General features: G+C 46.9%; 1 long non-coding RNA gene across 2 annotated transcripts; it reads right to left on the minus strand.

The window, feature by feature from the left end:
- Positions 1-986: 986 nt before the first annotated feature.
- On the minus strand, positions 987-4,902 carry LOC105709336 (uncharacterized). 2 transcript variants are annotated; one of them, XR_010345323.1, is made up of 3 exons: positions 4,844-4,902; positions 4,073-4,169; positions 987-2,031 (listed from the first exon to the last, which is right to left on the minus strand). It is a non-coding gene; the product is annotated as an uncharacterized LOC105709336 (long non-coding RNA). The 2 variants fall into 2 exon arrangements; XR_001105499.2 differs by lacking the exon at positions 4,844-4,902 and adding an exon at positions 4,441-4,840.
- Between the last annotated feature and the right edge of the window lie 9,372 nt (positions 4,903-14,274).

Raw genomic sequence — 14,274 nt, forward strand, 5'->3', positions numbered from 1 at the left:
GGCTGGTTTTGAACTCCTGACTTCATGATCCATCCACCTTGACCTCCCAAAGTGCTGGGATTACAGGTGTGAGCCACCACACCTGGCCAGTTCTTCTTATAAGGAATGCGACTGGTAAGTCACATTAGATTAGGGCTCACCCTAAGGACCTTATTTTAATGCGATTACCTCTGTTAAGGTCCTGTCTCCAAGTAAGGTCACATTCTGAGGCACTGGGGATTAGAACTCCAACATAGCTTTCTTTCTGGGGGTGGGGGAGGGAGGGATACAATTCAACCCCTAACACAGGTGCCTCAGTGTCATACACATTTACATTTGCTAGGAAGATAAGGAGACGTTGGAGTCAGTGGTTTGGTTTCTTTTGCTGCCTTTGGATTGATAATGATTTAAGGCTTTGGAGTAATGGAAGATAAACTGCTTGTCACTGCCTACTCTGTGTTGCAGAAGATTGCATTTCCGTGTGAGGCCGGCCCCAGCGTGGCTCTGCAGAGGGCTTTTCCATTACCTTAAGAGCTGGTGGTGATAGCCCCATTAATATTCAGCCCTTTGGCCTCCACCCTCTTGCATTCCCTCAGCCCTAAGCACTTCCCTCTGACCCTCCAAGAGGTAACATAGGGGTTACTGTCCCCAAGAGACCTCTGCAGTTACTTGCCAGGGGAACCCAGTGATGCTATGCTGAGAGTGTGTGCCAGGAGGGGCGTGGGTGGAGAAGGGAGCTCAATGTGCAGATCTTCGCCCTCCCCCGTCCAATCCAATATTAGAATCAAGGGGAACTGCAGTGTCTGTTTGCCTCTGCTTGCTTCCCTCCTCCACGCGGATGCTGGGAGAACAAGATTCAATTCCTTGTCAGCTTGGGCTCTAAATTCTCATTTGTTTATTAAGTAATGACTCTGTTTTCTCCAGGGAGTCATCTATGCTGCTCTTCTGGACCCTGTCCATTACTAAAGAAATAAAAGGGGAGAAAGGTCCATTATTTGGCCGTGTGTGTGTGTGTGTGTGTGTGTGTGTCTGTCTTTCTTTCAGATATCTGTATCACCAGAGAGAATGTATTCTTAAGCCTGTCCAGGAAATATGGTTCTAAGAACAGCCTGCTAATTTGAGCATCTTCGGGGATTCAGGGATGACTCGTACGATGAGGCTGGCGTGATGTCCACAGACAGTGGTGCCGCGGCGGTGGGAAGCGCGGCCTGCACTCGTCTGCCAGGGCTGCCATGACAAAGGACCACAGTCCAGGCCGCTTACCCAACAGAAATGTGTTTTCTCACAGTTCTGGGGGCTAGAAGTCCAAGATCAAGGTGTCAGCAGGTTGATTTGTTCTGAGTCTCTCTCCTGGACTTGCAGATGGCCAAGCTTCTCTGTCTGCCCTCACATGGTCTTCCCAATGCTCACTGATGTGTGTCCCAATTTCCTCTTATAAGGACACCAGTTATATTGAATGAGGATCCCACCAGTAACCTATTTAACCTTTATAAGCTCTATAAGAACCGTGTATCCAAATACTGTCCCCCATTCTCAAGTCTCAGGGGATTGAACCTAGAGAGAGGCATAATTCAGCTCATAGCAGTGCCTCTGTAGGGGACTCAGTAGGAATTCAAATCTCAGGCTGGACCTTGCTCTGGGTAAGTGACCTTGGGGAAAGGTATCAGTTGGCGTTTTTCTTGTCGTTGTTGTTAGCAACAGAAAACAACCCAGGCTCACTGGAGCAATGAGAATTGAATGAGATGATCTGGACAGACAGTGAGGCCATGGAAGGCTGGAGGACAGGAAGTAACCCTACACCTTGGAGAGGGGAATAGGAAACCCCAGGAACTTCCCTTTGGTGGAAACCTCCCACCAGGGCTTGGTGGCTGAGGTGAGTGAACTTAAGAGTCCCAGAGGACAGCTGTCCTGCCGGGTGCCCCGCTGTGCTGGGGCAGGAGGAGGAGGGATCCAGACCCTTGACCTCAGTGATGGGAGTCAGGGAACGGGGTTCACCTGCTTCCAGGACCACCCAGAGTCAAGGGGGGTGACTCCTCAGGAGAAAATCAGCAGCTGTCAAAAGGGGAAATGGATGTTGGGAGGCCGAAACAATGACAGATATGCATTGCATAACATTTCCTTGCTTGAAAAAGAAGGAGCTGGATTGGATGACCTCTATGCTCTGTCTTCATTAAACATTTACTAAAGCTCTCCCTTCACCGCTTTCTTGAGTGCTGTGCCTTTCTTTGTCTGGTGGTGTTGAGATGTTTCGCTCGGGGATGTTTTATTGCCTGCGGTGTCTCCCCTGGCCCTTGGTGTTCCCTGGAGTTCTCCTCAGTGAGGCGAGGGACTCTGTTTGCTCAGGAAGGTCACCAGGCTTAGACTGCTATAAAAAACCAGGGAACAGCTTCCTGGTATAGATCAGTTTATTAATGTCTTCTTTGTGATTTGTACCGGTTGTAAATATTATATTCATTATAAATAATAATTCAACCTGCCATTCCTTCTCTGGTTCTCAGTCACCTTGTCTATAAAACAAGAGGGTTGAATTAAATGATTATTAAGGTCTCTTTCCACACTGGCCCTGTTGGATTCCATGAAAATTAAGCTCCTCTGGGTAGACAGTCTATGGGGCTTGACTGTGGGGCATCCCCCAAGAACTTAGAAATGGAAAATACAATTTCCCTCTGAAAGAAAAATTATAAAACCAGCCAGCACCAGATCAAAGAAGGTCTATTTAAAGCCTCCTTATATGGACAGGATGGATTTCAGACCAGAGCGGCCTGGACTGCCAGCAGGAACATCCTGAGGAACAGAAGGGCCTGTCAGAATGGATGCAGCGTCACAGACATGGAGAGAAATGACACCAAGGAGGATCGTCAGGATGATTCAAGCTCTGACTGAGACAAGGCTGGAGCAATGGGTGCCCACACATTAATAGGCTCTGGGCCTCTCCGGGCTGCACCTCTGTTATGTAGAAGATGAGAGGCATCCGGCTATCATGAGTGGATGCCCTAAAGCAAGGACGATAGTCAATATCTTTAGCAATCCATACAGCACAGGCACCACCCAAACAGAAAGGTCTTCGGCTACAGCTGGAGCAGGGACCTAGGCTCTCCATTCTACCTGCATTTACCTACTAGTGGCTGGGAGCTGATATGAGAGGTCCCTGATACGAGAAGGGCAGTGAGTAGGAGCAGACAGGAGGCTCCAGGAAGAAGCTCCTTACCAATTAGCTTGTAAGGATTTTAATGTGTTGATAACTTAACATGTTTGAGCTATTCCGTTCATCCCCTTTGATTCTAACTCACCGGGAAATCCCTGGACTGGAATGCAGTTTCCCATATGCTTTGACCTACAGGGAAAGAACAGGCATGACTGGCTTATATAATTGTCAGATGACTATTTTTCAAGGTAAACAGAGTTTCTGCTTCATCAGTCTCTTAGGAGCCTGGTTACATTGATCAATGTGAATTCACCCCTATGAGAGAAATACACTTTTGGCTTGCTGACAAAGTCAATTGCCTCAATTACGAAAAAAAAAAGATTCCCAAACTTGCCCCCATGGAAGCAAGCCAGTCAGGATTGGAAGCAGCCAGCCAAGCTCTTTTTCAAACTTAGAATCAGTGATCCAAGGGTTCTTTCAGTATTTTTCCACAGGATCTCTGGCTGAATTTCCACAGCATGTGAAAATTCAACTATAGACAAGACAGCATGACGCAGTGATTTTCTTTTTCTTTTCTTCTTTCTCTCTCTTTTTGCACATTTTATTTTAGTAGCACAACTCTTATTTTCAAATGATCTTACAAAGGACCTCAAGCTGCAGATATGCATGTCTTCACATCAGGCATCTCTACTTGGGTGACTGACAGGCACCTCAAACATAAGATGTCCAAGGAGCACTCTGGATGCCCTGCACTGCCCCTACCCCGGCGCCTGCTTCTCCTCAATGTGCCCTCGTCTGTCAGGCCTGACATCTAAAATCATTCTATTGTCAGGTCATCTCTTATCCTCAAATTCCGCTTCCAGCTACAAACCATATGTAGTCTCCCGTCCCTTCCAAGCTAGGGCCCACATAGCTGAGACCTTGTTTTCAGCCGCCACTCCTTCTTACCTGGATGACTGCGAGGAACTGGTAATAGGTCTTCCCACTTTTGTTACTGCTCCCTATACTTCCCTGGATTCAAATGCAGTTTCACATATGCTTCTATCTATAGGAGAAGAGCAAGCATGGCTGGCTTACATAATTGTCAGATGGAGCAACATTTGCTCTATTTAAAATTCTTTTTAGATGTCTAGATTTTAGAATCTCTACTTGTTAATATAACCATGACCAATTATTACCATTTTAAACATATTATTTCTCTATTTAGTGAATAGAGAAATAATATTCTCTATTTAGTAGATCAGATCATTATTTTCCCCTGTTCAAAGTGCTCCAGCATTTCCCATCACACTTACAGTAAACTGTAAGCTCCTTACCATGGTCTACCAGGCTCTCCGCCATCTGCTTTCCTGGTACCCCATTGGCTGCACCGCCAGCTGCTCTCTCCTTCACTCTTGTGGCTCCAGACACACTGGACTTATTGTTGTTTCTCAAATGTGCCAAGCTCGTTCTCTGCTTTGCATTTGCTGTTTCCTCTGCTTAGAACCTCTGGTGTCCTTGACTTTGAATTGCTCACTTCCTCAACGCCAATCAAGTCTTTGCCCAAAGTCTCTGCTTTTGCTCAGAGAGACCTTCCCCTGCCACCTCTTTAAAATAGCCTGCCTCACTCTTACTCTCCAGCTCCTCGGTCAGCCCCTGTCCGGCACACACCACATTTCATAGCGGATGTTGTAGGTGTGCTGCTCAGATCCCCTGGCAGGACCGAGACACGCTCGTTGCCTTAGCTGCTGGGAGTGCTGGCGCCAGGAGCTCACACCTGAGACACTTTCCAGACATTGGCCTCTGCCAGAGAAAGCTGCTTCACGCACATGTATGCCCACTTCCTGGAGGCAGCTTGCATCCAATCAGTGGCTGGTCACGTGGGAGTGCAAATGCCCAGTCCTCTGATCTCCATTAGGACAACACCGCTTATTGTCCCAAGCTGCAAAACTCCCCAATAGGAAGGCTGATGCTTCTGTTCAGCTTTTCCATCTGTCCATACTGCATCCCACGCCATTTACACCTGTTGCTCCTGCGATCACTCCCCAAAAAGCCTCCTGCAAATCTCATCAGAGTCTACTTCCTGCAGAACCTGACCCATGGGCCTCTACCCCACATTAGGAGTTTATAACTTACTTGTTTATTTCCTGTCTCCCCAACTAAGACTTAGGTTCTGTGACAGCAAGGAAAGGTCTGTCTTAGTCCCCTTTCTATCCTGATCCAGATGCCTAGCACAGTGTCTGGAATACATGGAAGTTCAATAAGTATTGAATGAATAAATGAATACACCCCCCAATCTATATAATAGATAATAGGGAAACTATCTTCCTGAAATTGTGTGTGTGTCAGGGGCCCTCCTCCCTCTGCCACTCCTCTACCTACCACTGGAGAAGTACCCAGGGCACCTCAGCAGCACCTTAGGGCAGAGTCGATTTTAGAATCAGGAAAGCAAGATTCATAGCAGCTTCCATCACTAGCAAGCCCTTCCCAGTATCTCCTTGAGTCAGCATTGGGCCTTGCAGGCTCTTTAGCTTGTTCATCTGTGATGATGGGCCCCACACTCTGCTCCTGGAAAAGCAGCTGGGAGAATGGAAAAGCTGATCGAATTCATTCATTTCCCTGAAGCCAGTGATAAATCCTAGGGGCCTGAAGAAGGCTCTAGGGGATCTAGTGCCCCCAGTGAGATCCGGGGTGGGGAAATTGACCTCAGACTCTGAACCTCAAATCAAGAGTGAATCGTTTTTACTACAGAGCCTGGAAGGGAGACTGCTTGGGACCTGCCCTAGGGTGACTCCTGCTGGGCCGTGGGGAGCGAAGTCTTATTCCAGTAGAATGTCCAGGAAGCCATGTGCCCTGGTGACAACTCACTTTCTCCTGTGCCTTTAGAGTAAGTCTCCTTGATTTTGAGGATTGGAATTCCCTGGAATGTTCAATGTGTCATCATTGCCGGGACATAAAGAATGTTTCTGGGTCAAGAAGGTGCCAGAGATCGTTCAAAGCACAACTTCATTACCTAATTGTTCCTTCCTGGTCTCTTTCCCAATTGCTTCCACATCTGATAGATTTTCTCTGCTTTCATACGTGTTTTTGACAAAGGCAGGAAGCAAGGCTATCTGTGCGCTTTAGATCTCCTGACTTTTCTTTCCTTTTTTTTTTTAGATGGAGTCTTACTCTGTTGCTCAGATTGGAGTGCAGTGGTGTGATCTCGGCTCACTGCAACCTCCACCTCCCTGGGTCTAGCAATTCCCCTGCCTCAGCCTCCTGAGTAGCTGGGATTACAGGTGCATGCCACCATGCCTGGCTAATATTTTTTGTATTTTTAGTAGAGACGGGGTTTCACCATGTTGGTCTAGCTAGCCTCGAACTCTTGACCTCAGGCAATCTGCCCGCCTTGGCCTCCCAAAGTGCTGGGATTACAGGCGTGAGCCACCACACCTGGCCCTGACTTTTCTTTTGAGCATGGGGAGTTGGAGTTAGATAATGCAGGGAGAGCTTCCCCCCGCAAACCGGGGAGAGAGGTGTGGCTGGTAATGCCTGCAGAGGGTGATGACCCTCTGTCCTCAAAGTGTGTGAGACAAGCTCTGCTCTCACTGGCCTCTCGGCAAGAGGCAGTCCATTAGATACCTCGCATCTGGGTAGACTGAGTCAGCACCAGCCGTGAGAGGAGCTGCAGCTTGGATTTCACCTCCTCCAGCAGGCAGCCGGACAAATGCTGCTGCTCATTCTCCAGGAGGTTCCAGGATGATCCAGCCACCGTTCCTCCTCCATAGCGGAAAGGTGCAGTTACCCAGAGCGGACCCAGCAAATGTCTAACAGCCTCTGAGACAGTCTGGACACATCCACAGTGGTCACTGGATGGCTCATTACACACTCTCAGAGGAGACTGGTCTCGGGTCCCTAAGCAGGTTGAACTGATATTGGCAGTGGCCCTGGAGGCAGGAACATCCATGAAGGACACGGAGGTGAGAGGGGGCTGAGCTGGAGGAATGCAAATCTAAGGTCTGGAGCCAGCCAGAGAAGATACATCTCCTCCTCAGCACCACTGAGGCCACACAGTCAGCCTTGTGGGGAGATGCCTCTGAGAACCTCTGGGACACACATTGCTGGCTTGAGTATAAAGGTGCTGGAGCACCTGTCATAGGAATCGGTGAGCAAACATCCTCCTAGAAAAGCAGATAATACCTCATCTCTGCCATGGCTAAATTGATTCTCATCACTATTCTAAAGAATAAAACCATTTCTAGCACATAATGTCCTCATCAGGGTATGAGACGGCCCCGGGCTCCATTCTTGGCCCTGACACTTATTTGGTTGAGTGACTTAGTAATCTAGGCAAGAGCTGCCTCACTTTTTTTTTTAATTAAAAATTATTTTAGGCCAGACACAGTGGCTTATGCCTATAATCCCAACACTTTTGGAGGCTGAGGTGGGAGAGTTACTTAAGGCCAGGAGTTTGAGAACAGCCTAGGCAACAAACTGAGACCCCATCTCTACAGAACAAAATAAAAATAAAAAATAAAATAGCCAGGCATGGTGGTGCGCCAGTAGTTCCAGGTACTTGGGAGGCTGAGGTGTCAGGATCACTTAAGCCCAGGAGGTGGAGGCTGCAGTGTGCTAGGATTGCGGCTCTGCACTCCAGCCTGGGCAACAGAGTGAGACCGTGTCTCAAAAACAAAATTTTGTTTAAATATCTAGGCTTTAGAATCTCCATTTGTGAATAATAATAGCACAATGACTAATTACTGTCTTTACTCTTGAATGGCAACTATGGGTCAGGCACTGTCCCAGGAGCTGGAGAAATAGTGGTAAGCAAACTGACAACCATGCACTCTTCCTGGAGCCCATATCCACAGATCAGCAGACAGGCAACACTTCCCCCGTTTTAGAGCTGAGGCCACTAAGGTTTCGAGCCCTGAAGTGATGGCATGTGAAGCACCTGCCCATGGGTGCCTGTTACTGAGTCATTGCTTCTTATTGCTAACCCACCCGTTGGTGTTCTGCTTTGTGATGCTGGGGCTGGGACTCTAAGCCAATTTTTTCCAGCCTTTGCCAGCTGCTCTGTGGTAGGTTCTGTCAGTAAAGGGTGCCAGGGGAGGCAAGAGAGGATGAAAAGGGACCCGCTTCCTCCTGGGTGCTTTTCAAGGGTTTCTTCTCTGCCATTGTCTTTGTGAGCATCACTCCGGCCTCTCTGCATCTACCCAGCAGCCGCTGCGGCAGTTTTTCCAGCACTCACAGAAGCAGCTTTGGTGTGCCCCTTCTGAGACTCCAGCACCAGCCCAGCAGAGCCCCCTCCTCAGAGAGCAAAGCCGTGGCTCCCTGGGCCCTTCCTCCAAGCTTCTAGCTTCTAACTTCCAGGTTACAGGAACACCACGGTGTTCCTAATTCTGGCTTTTTCTGTTGGATCCCCCAGGCCTAGGGCGGAAGCTGCTTCCTCAAGTTGTCACCTCTGTGGTATCTTGGTGTTCTTTCTCTCACTTTCTTTTAAATTTTCTAGTTGACAATGCATTATACCTAACTAATAAGTCTTTTTAAAAATATATATATATATATTATTACACTTTAGGTTCTGGGGTACATGTGCAGAACATGCAGGATTGTTGCATAGGTACATACATGGCAATGTGGTTTGCTGCCTCCATCCCCTGTCACCTATATCTTCCCTATTTCCCCCCAACAGACCCCAGTGTGTGATGCTCCCTTCCCTGTGTCCATGTGTTCTCATTGTTCAACACCCACCTATGAGTGAGAACATGCAGTGTTTAATTTTCTGTTCTTGTATCAGTTTGCTGAGAATGATGGTTTCCGGATTCATTCATGTCCCTACAAAGGACATGAACTCATCGTTCTTTATGGCTGCATAATATTTCGTGGTGCATATGTGCCACGTTTTCCCTGTCCAGTGTATCATTGATGGGCATTTGGGTTGGTTCCAGGTCTTTGCTATTGTAAACAGTGCCACAATGAACATCCATGTGCAGGTGTCTTTATAATAGAACAATTTATAATCCTTTGGATATATACTCAGTAATGGGATTGCTGGATCAAATGGAATTTCTATTTCTGCGTCCTTGAGGAATCACCACACTGTCTTCCACAATGGTTGAACTAATTTACACTCCCACCAACAGTGTAAGAGTGTTCCTATTTCTCCACATCCTCTCCAGCATCTGTTGTCTCCAGATTTTTTAATGATCACCATTCTAACTGGTGTGAGATGATATCTCAATGTAGTTTTGATTTGCATTTCTCTAATGACCAGTGATGATGAGCATTTTTTCATATGTTTGTTGGCCTCATGTATGTCTTCTTTTGAAAAGTGTCTGTTCATGTCCTTTGCCCACTTTTGAATGGGTTTGTTTTTTTACTGTAAATCTGTTTTAGTTCTTTGTAGATTGTGGATATTAGCCCTTTGTCAGATGGATAGATTGCAAAAAATTTTTCCCATTCTGTTGGTTACTGGTTCACTCTAATTTTTTTTTTTTTTTTTTTTTTTGCTGTACCGAAGCTCTGGAGTTTAATTAGATCCCATTTATCTATTTTGGCTTTTGTTGCCAATGCTTTTGGTGTTTTAGTCATGAAGTCCTTGCCTATGCCTATGTCCTGAATGGTTTTACCTAGGCTTTTTTCTAGGGTTTTTATGGTGTTAGATCTTATGTTTATGTCTTTAGTCCATCTGGAGTTAATTTTAATGTAAGGTGTCAGGAAGGGGTCCAGTTTCAGCTTTCTGCACATGGCTAGCCAGTTTTCCCAACACCATTTATTAAACAGGGAATCCTTTCCCCATTGCTTGTTTTTGTCAGGTTTGTCAAAGATCAGATGGTTGTAGATGTGTGGTGTTGCCTCCAAGTCCTCTGTTCTGTTCCATTGGTCTATATCTCTGTTTTGGTACCAGTACCATGCTGTTTTGATTACTGTAGTCTTGTAGTATAGTTTGAAGTCAGGTAGCATGATGCCTCCAGCTTTGTTCTTTTTGCTTAGGATTGTCTTGGCTATGCAGGCTCTCTTTTGGTTCTATATGAAGTTTAAGGTGGTTTTTTCCAGTTCTGTGAAGAGAGTCATAGGTAGTTTGATGGGGATAGCATTGAATCTATAAATTACTTTGGGCAATATGGCCATTTTCACATATTGATTCTTCCTAACCATGAGCATGGTATGTTTTTCCATCTGTTTGTGTCCTCTCTTATTTCCTTGAGGAGTGGTTTGTAGTTCTCCTTGAAGAGGTCTTTTACATCCTTTATTAATTGTATTCCTAGGTATTTTATTCTCTTTATAGCAATTGTGAATAGCAGTTCGCTCTTGATTTGGCTCTCTTCAAGTCTGTTATTGGTGTATAGGAATGCTTGTGATTTCTGCACATTGACTTTGTATCCTGAGACTTTGCTGAAGTTGCTTATCAGTTTCAGGAGATTTTGGGCTGAGATGTGGGGTCTTCTAAATATGCAATCATGTCATCTGCAAGTAGAGACAATTTGACTTCTTCCTTTCCTAACTGAATACACTTTATTTCTTTTTCTTGCCTGATTGCTCTGGCTAGAACTTCCAATACTATACTGAATAGGAGTGGTGAGAGAGGGCATCCTTATCTAGTGTCATATTTCAGAGGGACTGCTTCCAGTTTTTGCCCGTTCAGTATGATATTGGTTGTGGATTTGTCATAAGTAGCTTTTAGTATTTTGAGATGCGTTTCATCAATACCTAGTTTATTGAGAGTTTTTAGCATAAAGGGCTGTTGAATTTTGTCGAAGGACTTCTCTGCATCTATTGATATAATCTTGTGGTTTTTGTCTTTGGTTCTGTTTATGTGGTAGATTACATTTATAGACTTGCGAATGTTAAACTAGCCTTGCATCCCCGGGATGAAGCCTACTTGATCATGATGGATAAGCTGTTTGATGTGCTCTTGCAATCGGTTTGCCAGTATCTTATTGAAGATTTTTGCATCTATGTTCATCATGGATATTGGCCTGAAGTTTTTTTTTAATAATAAGTCTTTATATAAAATCCTTCTAGCCAGAATACCTGGTGGGGCTCCTGTCCCCTGACTGGTCCCTGCTGAACGCACGTGGTCATGAAACTGACCCAATTTTCCAACAAGCTAGATGCCCATAGAAGCGAAGCTTGAGGAACTTACATTTGTGCAATGAGGCTCACCTGCTGCTCTGGACCAACTCCTCTCCCTAGCCACTCCTGTTTTCCTTTCCAGCTATGTAAACCCCTAACTTTAGTCATAGGGGGAGAGACAGAGTTGAGGCTTGGCTCTTGTCTCTCTGGCTGAAGTCACCCAAATAGAAAGCATTCTTTCCTGGAAATATTCATTGTCTCAGTGATCGGCTTTCTGTGTGTTGAGCAATGGGACCCAGACTGAACCCCTGGCATTTGGTCACAGCCACCCAGCTGAGCCAGTATGGAGCTAGGGTGAATATACACGTGGCCTCTGATGTTGGCCTACTCCTTCCATAGCCCTTGCTGTATCCACTGTGCTCCCGGGTGATGTCTGGCTGGCAGCAGATCAGTGGAGAGGGTGTTACCTCTGATCATCAAGCTCCCTAAGAAGGCCTGGCTCACCTTCAATCATGAGAGACAAAGAAGACAGGGTCCACCTCCAACTCCCCAGGGAGCTGCCCACGGCCCTTCTGAGGACAGTGGGTGGCAGGCCCTCCAGAGCCTACCCTACGGCCATCTCCCTTCTTCTTTCCTGCAGATGGAACTTGGAATTGGGTCAGGCAGAGGTCTCTTGGTCTTGGGCAAAGTAGGCCCTTCCCCCCAGCACAGAGGATGAATCATGATTGGTCTTAGCCAGCCGTGATTATCTCTCTTCATTTTGCCAATAGTTGGGCATGTGACTCAGGTATGTCCAGCGAGGAGAGAGACAGCAAGAGAAATCTACTGGGGTTTCCCTTTGGTGAAGTGGTAGTTGCTATGTCCCTCCTTCCTTCTAGCCTGGAGCTCTAGCAGTCGTTTTGGGACCAGGAGATAATACCAAGGATGGAAAGTCAACAGCTAAGGGTGGCAAAGCAAAGAATGAGAAAAAGCCAGGATTCCTCATGGCACTCCACAGTCCTGGACTCCTCTTCTGCTTGCAACCAAAAGCATTCCCATGTGCTACAAGATAAGCATTCCTAGCACACACCGCCCCACTGTGTCAGCCCTCATACCTGCTGCTCTAGACTGCACCCCAGAAAAGGCAGCGCCATCCTGGCAGCTCCGGCTGCTGGTTTGCTCTGCAGTGGTGTCTCCTAGCCCTCCACACATGGACTGTGTGTTCTGAGGCTGGGCTCCAGCACAGCCCTCGGAGCAGGAGGATGTATAAATAAAAGGCCTTGTGTTTTATAGGCTAGTCAATATTTATTCAGCCCCAACAGAGCAGTGGACTGGAAGGAACAGAGAGACTATAAAATGTCTTCTGTACTGAAGCCTGAAATCAGGCAGGGGAAAGGGGTTTCTCGGTGCTCTCCCTGCTGAACAGTTCTCAGCACTGCAGAGCTTCGGAGGTTTCCTCTTTGAAGGAAAGGGCCTGGGGCAATCTGGTAAATGAGGACAGAGATGAAGCCAGGGCTGTGGAGGCAGGAACGGCTGAGCTCTCAATGCAGCTCTCACAGGTGGACATGGGTGGCTGATCTCCAGTGTGAACGATCTGTACCAGAGCAGGAGACCCTGTCCCTTGTCTTTAGAGGCCACTCCTCTCTTTCCTTAGAACATCTCCTGGGAAGCCCATACTTTTAAGAACATCAATGGGGCGGGTCTTTTTTTTTTTTTTTTTTTTTTTTTGAGACGGAGTTTCGCTCTTGTTACCCAGGCTGGAGTGCAATGGCGCGATCTCGGCTCACCGCAACCTCCGCCTCCTGGGTTCAGGCAATTCTCCTGCCTCCGCCTCCTGAGTAGCTGGGATTACAGGCACGCACCACCGTGCCCAGCTAATTTTTTGTATTTTTAGTAGAGACAGGATTTCACCATGTTGACCAGGATGGTCTCGATCTCTTGACCTCATGATCCACCGGCCTCGGCCTCCCAATGTGCTGGGATTACAGGTGTGAGCCACCGGGGGTGGGTCTTTAAAAAGCCCTCTGGAGGGGAGTTTGTGTGTGTTTGATAGAAGGCACATCCCCACACGATTTTTGGGTCCTCCCTGCCCCTCAGTTTTCCTGCCATGTAACAGTCCCATGTTCTGTTGACGTCGCTACTCTCTGCTCTCATCTGGGCTGCTGCAATTTCCCTCCTCTGTCCCTATCCCTCTGTCTCCCTCTTACACAGTGTCTTAGTCTGTTCAGGTTGCTGTAACCAAATACCTTAAACTGAGTGCTCATAAACAACAGAAATGTATTGTTCACAGTTCTGGAAGCTGGGAAGTCCAAGCTCAAGACACCAGTTGATTCCATCTGATGAAGGCCCTCTTCCTCATACAGGCACCTTCCCCCTGTATCTTCACGTAGTAGACAGGGTGAGCTACCTGTCTGCGGACTCTTTGGTAAGGGCACTAATCCATTCTTGAGGGCGCCACTCCCGTGGCCGTATTACCTCCTAGATGTCCTGCCTCATAATACTATTGCATCGGAGATTAGGATTCAATATGAATTCGGGGGGACACAAACATACAGATTATACACAAACATACAGCCTTTACACAGATATCTGATATTTTCTTTGGGTGGATTAGAGGAGCCTCTCCTCTACACAGTGCTTTCAAAGCTCCCCCTGGATGACTGAATCAGGCTCCAAGTCTGTTGCCAGATACTCAGAGCCTTCCTCTCTCTACCCTCAGGCATCCAGCTTGACCTTGATTTTCCCTTGCATACACCCTGTGCGCTCCACAGAAACAATCATGTCTCTCCCAGCCTGCTCCTCGGCCTCTTCTCCACCCCTTTTCTTAGACTGCTTTCTCTTCACTACTGGCAAGAACCTAACCAAGTCCATCAGGGCTCAGCTTAGCTACCTTCCTCCTTTTTCTTCAATGTCTGCTTTTCTCATTGGAAGAATGCTTCCTTCCATTGTGAATAATTTATCATTGTGAATAATTTATACACATTGCACTAGAATCACTAAAATTTTCAGCTTCATGTATTTCTTCCCCCTTTCTCTTACATAATGGATCAGTGGATTTCAACTGGGTGATTCCCACCTCTACCACAGGGCATACTGGGCAGTGTCTGGAGACATTCTTGGTTGTCACACTA

Source organism: Aotus nancymaae, unplaced genomic scaffold (genome assembly GCF_030222135.1).
Source record: "Aotus nancymaae isolate 86718 unplaced genomic scaffold, 86718_ANA_hifiasm-v0.15.2.pri h1tg000033l, whole genome shotgun sequence".
NCBI classification, from domain to species: domain Eukaryota; kingdom Metazoa; phylum Chordata; class Mammalia; order Primates; family Aotidae; genus Aotus; species Aotus nancymaae.